This window comes from Macaca nemestrina, chromosome Y, assembly GCF_043159975.1.
Source record: "Macaca nemestrina isolate mMacNem1 chromosome Y, mMacNem.hap1, whole genome shotgun sequence".
Classification (NCBI taxonomy): Eukaryota; Metazoa; Chordata; class Mammalia; order Primates; family Cercopithecidae; genus Macaca; species Macaca nemestrina.
In genome coordinates this window covers 9,338,623-9,344,683 of record NC_092146.1, presented here as the reverse complement: position 1 = coordinate 9,344,683, position 6,061 = coordinate 9,338,623, and positions in this window count along the sequence as shown.

The window sequence follows — 6,061 nt, the reverse complement described above, 5'->3', positions numbered from 1 at the left end:
AACATTAACACTTGGATAATTCTACCAAAATGATTCCGTGATTCACTAATATTGTACCAGTTTTGCTTCAGAGAGATAAAGATTTCTTCATGTTAACTGGGTAAAAACTAGAAATTTATAAAGAAAAAGAAAGTGAATTGATATTTCAGCATACATTGTAACTTAGGTTCAGTTTGGGAGAGTAATCATCAGTGAATTTTGTGTTGGAAATATTTATCCTAAAATAACTATCCTTTTAATTTAGCATTTTGTGTCTTTGTGGTATTTGTGCCACTATAAATTGAAGGGCATTATCTCAGATATTTCTATGTCTCTATTTTGGGGAAAGGAGCTCAGGCTGCCTCTACCCTGTTAAACCCTGCATAGTAGAATATAAAAATTAAAAAATAAATTATCTATTTTTTGGTCATTCAATGTAACAAATAAAAATTCTGTTTTTTTATATAGAGTAATAGCCATATATAAAAATTAGAACTTGAAAGAGCAGTCAAGTACTTATCAGTCTGCTTTTATATGTGGGCTTGTATGTGCATGAAATTATGACATTTTGGCAAAGAAGCTGTTTCATTGTTTATTTTAAAGTTACAGTACTTAAAACTTCCTTGATAATATTAAATAAATAGCTTGGATATTCCTATTTCTCCTTCCAAGCCTTAGGTATGGGGGAAATTGTTTTGGGTTATGAAGATGGCTTAGGACATATTGAAGCTAATAATGTCTTCTGCTTAGCTCAGTTATTGTGTCTGAGCAAACAGACTGACAATTAAAACTCATCAATTTTATCTTGCACTTACATTAACATGGATTGTATCCCTTGGGCTGAGCCCCAGATTTTCTTCAGCACTTCGAACTCTCTCTCATCGGTTTGTTCCAACTCCATCTTAATATTACAGCAAGCAAGGGCCTTATATTCCTCCAGCACAACCGGATTACATGAGGCAAGCTTGTTAATATGAATCATAACCTCTTGCGTGAAAATTGCGGTCCAAAACACCTGAGAGACCAGACCTTTGGCACATGCCTCCTATACTGTCAGCTTTCACCCACCAATCGACACTTTATTGACAAATGCTTCACTCATCATCTTGGGAAAGGTAACACTAGAAAGGCATCTGAACTCTGTCCAAATGTCATGTAAGAGTCTGGAATCAAGGCTTTCATTAGCCCAAATCAAGTGACAAAGAGACAGTAATGATGCACCTAGTCCCATGGCCGGCCCGTTGACTGATACAACAATAGGTTTTTTGTTTTGTTTTGTTTTGTTTTTGTTTTTGTTTTTGTTTTGTTTTTGAGACGGAGTCTCGCTCTGTCGCCGGGGCTGGAGTGCAGTGGCCGGATCTCGGCTCACTGCAAGCTCCGCCTCCCGGGTTCCCGCCATTCTCCTGCCTCAGCCTCCTGACCTCGCCCCGCTAATTTTTTGTATTTTTAGTAGAGACGGGGTTTCACCGTGGTCTCGATCTCCTGACCTTGTGATCTGCCAGCCTCGGCCTCCCAAAGTGCTGGGATTACAGGCGTGAGCCACCGCGACCGGCCAACAATAGGCTTTTTAAATTGAATAAACATATTGACAAAATTCTTGATGTTGTCCAACATTTCAATGCTTGTTCTGTTTCTGTCATTTCTTAATTGCTTCAAGAAGTATCCAATATCAAGACCAGAGCAAAAGACACTGTCAGCTGCACTGAACAGCACAAGTTATCATCCACAGCAGCCCTATTCAGAGCATTCATGGTTTATTTCATTACTTCTGTATTCAGTGTGTTTTCTTCTGTAAATCTCGTTGATACCAATATCTAGGTGAATACATCCTCTTTCCTCACTACAATGTCTCTGTATCTGTTGGCAATTTCTGTTAGCCTTCTGGTGAAATATATCATCTTGATAAATGGTTGGTCTCTTTTATTACCAATAACCTATCTTTACCCACCTCTCACTCTTGGAACAGGTGTATGCATATTTGCTGTTCCATTGGATGTTAAAATGGGTCCATTAATACCAATACACCTTCCTTGTTAGCTGAGGCTGTGACCACAGATGCAGACATCTGAGACAGACATCTGAGACATTAGTGGCTGTATCAATGGGCTTTTTTTCTATTCCAGTTTGTCCTGCACTGGGACCTGATAAAGCTCTGACAGGCTTCTCTGCTGCCACTTTGGATACCCCTGTGTCCTGCTAATCTGGTGCCGTAGGGTTTAATTTGTCAGGTTCCTGAAGGTCACTCACTGTTCTTGCTGTTAAAGGGGCTCTGAGGTACAAGTGTCTTGACAGTCGAATTTACTATCTCCATATTCTTTGGGTGAAAGAGGTGTGAAGCTGCATTTTTCCTGACGTTCTGGCTGGCAGCAACCCGCTGGCTGTCTTTTGGATTTGTGGAGTTTGCCAGTCAACAGCATTTTGGGAGAGTTCTTAGAAAAGTTGATGTTGGTAGTTCTGGAAGTTCTTTTTCTGGCATTGTTTGACAAAATTCTACTTGTTTTGCCTGTGTCCTTTTTTTTTTTCTGCTTATCAGTCTGTCATCTGTTAACGACATAAATCCATTTTTCACAGTTCATGAGGTGCTGCTCTGGTTCCCAAGTGTCACTTTCTTTGTCATAACCTTTCCACTGAACCAAATGCTCTGTCTTCCCATTTTTCTCTTGTCTTGCGTAAACAATAGTTTCAACCTCAGACTCCTGGGAGTCCATGAAGAAAGAGACAGATTTGGGACAGTTGCTGTGCCAAATTTGTTTCAGTTGGGTCTTCACATAGTTACATTTTTTCTGCCTCTAGCGCTTTATCCGTTGCTAAGTATGGATGAGCTTCTTCCACTTTGTGACCACTGTTGTAGTAAAAGTTGTGTTAAGGAACAGCTATATACCTCAGGCTCTCCACAGTTACTCCCTGATGGGACAACTTGGGCTTGGTCTCATGGTGCCAAGATAACTGGTTTCTCAGGTAAGATAAGCTGAATTCACCAATCCTACTCTGGTGTAGTGCAGAAAGCTTTCTACCTGCCTGTTACTCTTTCCTTTATGGTTGCTCTGACAATTACATCGAACATTCTAAAGTTACAACATTGTTAAAGTTACGCTAATTTACTTTCAATAATATATAAAACCCTTACTCTTGTATAGCCTGGCCCCCATTATTTTACTTATTGAGTTTTCAAAATTATACTTTTATATATTGAATGTAAAAAACACAAGTTAGTGATTATATATATATATGTAATCACTATATATTATATATAATATAATATATAAAAATATTATATTATATATAATATATAAAAATATTATATATATAATATGTGTATGTGTTTGAAATTATGTGGAGAAACAATTGTGGAGGTGTACATGTTAATTTTTATACATATTTTAAAATTATTCATGTATTTATCTTTACCTTAATATATATTTATTCATACTGCTGTTTAGTGTCCATTCATTTTGCCATGAAGTACCCCATAAAGCGTTTCCCAAAGGGTAGTCTAGTGTTAAAAAAAAAATCAGCTTTTATCTGGGAATGTCATAATTTCTCTCATACTTTTGATGGACACTTTGAACATAAAATTTCTGATTGAATGTTTTTTATTACATCACTTAGAATATATTAGTCTACTGCTTTCTGGCCTCTGAATTTTTAGATAAGAAATCAGTTGTTTGTTTTTGAGGGTCCTCTGTACATGACTAGTCACTTCTTTTGCTGCTTTCAAGATTCTCTTTGTCTTTGTTTAAAAAGATTGAATTATCAAGTATGTTTCAGTGTGTTTGTTTGAGTTTCTTACTTGGAGTTTATTGAGTTTCTCGGGTGTTTTTTTCCTCACCCTTGTGATAGTCTTGACCCCTATTTTTAAAAATCGTCCACTGATTCTTTGTCTCTTCTCTTTGAATTTCCAAAATGCATCAATAAGGCTGCTTGATGGTATCCCACATGTTTTAGGCTGTGTTCACATTTCTTTAATTTTTTTTTTTCCTCTTCCTTACTTAAAATTTCAACTGGTCTTTTTTTAGGTTTGCTGATATTGTGTTCTATCTGCTCAAGTCTGCTTTTAAATGACTGTAGTGGATTTTTATTTCATTGTTTTATTTTTCATCTCTAGAATTTTTTTAGTTTTTAAAATAATTTGACCTCTTTTTATTACTAATTTTTTGTTCATGACTGTCTGTGCTTTTATGTTTATTCTATTCCCTACATAACAACATTAATTTAGAAAAATATATTTAGTAAGCCTGCCATTTGGGCTGTGTAGGAAAAGCTACTGTAAGTTATTTTTTTTTCTTAGAATGAGCCCTACTTTTCTCTTTCAGTTTATGATTAGTGATTCTATTAATGCTGAAAAAGGGCATTTAAATATTAAAATGCTGTAAACTTTTAACTCAGATTTTCTTTCCCTGAGATTGGCTAGGGTTTTGTTTATTTATCATGTAGGCCCTTCCTGTCCTGGAAGTTAGTCTTACTGAACTTTTTAGGTCTTCGTTGAGCCTGCACCATCTGGGGAAGATATGGTTAATATCCTTATTTATCATAACTTTTTATTTATATATGTTTACTTTTGAATGTTTTTGTACACAAATGTCTGACATTTTCACAGGAAAAGAAGAAAAATTAGGAAAAAATATTCTTTCTCGGAACAACTGGTACCAGCCATTGCAAAAACATGCCAAAATGTAAAGACCATCGAGGCTAGGAAGAAACTGCATCAACTAACGAGCAAAATAACCAGTTAATATCATAATGGCAGGATCAAGTTCACACACAACAATATTAATCTTAAATGTAAATGGACTAAATGCTCCAATTAAAAGATACAGACTGGCAAACAGGATAAAGAGTCAAGACCCATCAGTCTGCTGTATTCAGGATACCCATCTCACATGCAGAAACATACATAGGCTAAAAATAAAAGGATGGAGGAAGATCTACCAAGCAAATGGAGAACAAAAAAAAGCAGGGGTTGTAATACTAGTCTCTGATAAAACAGACTTTAAACCATCAAAGATCAAAAGAGACAAAGAAGACCATTACATAATGGTAAAGGGATCAATTCCACAGGAAGAGCTAACTATCCTAAATATATATGCACCTAATACAGGAGCACCCTGATTCATAAAGCAAGTCCTTAGAGACTTACAAAGAGACTTAGACTCCCATACAATAATAATGGGAGACTTCAACACCCCACTGTCAATATTAGACAGATCAATGAGACAGAAAGTTAACAAGGATATCCAGGAATTGAACTCATCTCTGCAGCAAGCAGACCTAATAGACATCTACAGAACTCTCCACCCCAGATCAACAGAATATACATTCTTCTCAGCACTACATCACACTTATTCCAAAATTGACCACATAGTTGGAAGTAAAGCACTCCTCAGCAAATGTACAAGAACAGAAATTATAACAAACAGTCTCTCAGACCACAGTGCAATAAAACTAGAACTCAGGACTAAGAAACTCAATCAAAACCGCTCAACTACATGGAAACTGAATAACCTGCTCCTGAATGACTACTGGGTAAACAAGGAAATGAAGGCAGAAATAAAGATGTTCTTTCAAACCAATGAGAACAAAGATACAACATACCAGAATCTTTGGGACACATTTAAAGCAGTCTGTAGAGGGAAATTTATAGCACTAAATGCCCACAAGAGAAAGCTGGAAAGATCTAAAATTGACACTCTAACATCACAATTAAAAGAACTAGAGAAGCAAGAGCAAACACATTCAAAAGCTAGCAGAAGGCTAGAAAAAACTAAGATCAGAGCAGAACTGAAGGAGATAGAGACAGAAAAAAAACCCTCCAAAAAATAAATGAATCCAGGAGATGGTTTTTTGAAAAGATCAACAAAATTGATAGACTGCTAGCAAGACTAATAAAGAAGAAAAGAGAGAAGAATCAAATAGACGCAATAAAAAATGATAAAGGGGATATCACCACTGACCCCACAGAAATACAAACTACCATCAGAGAATACTATAAAGACCTCTACACAAATAAACTAGAAAATCTAGAAGAAATGGATAATTTCCTGGACACTTACACTCTCCCAAGACTAAACCAGGAAGACGCTGA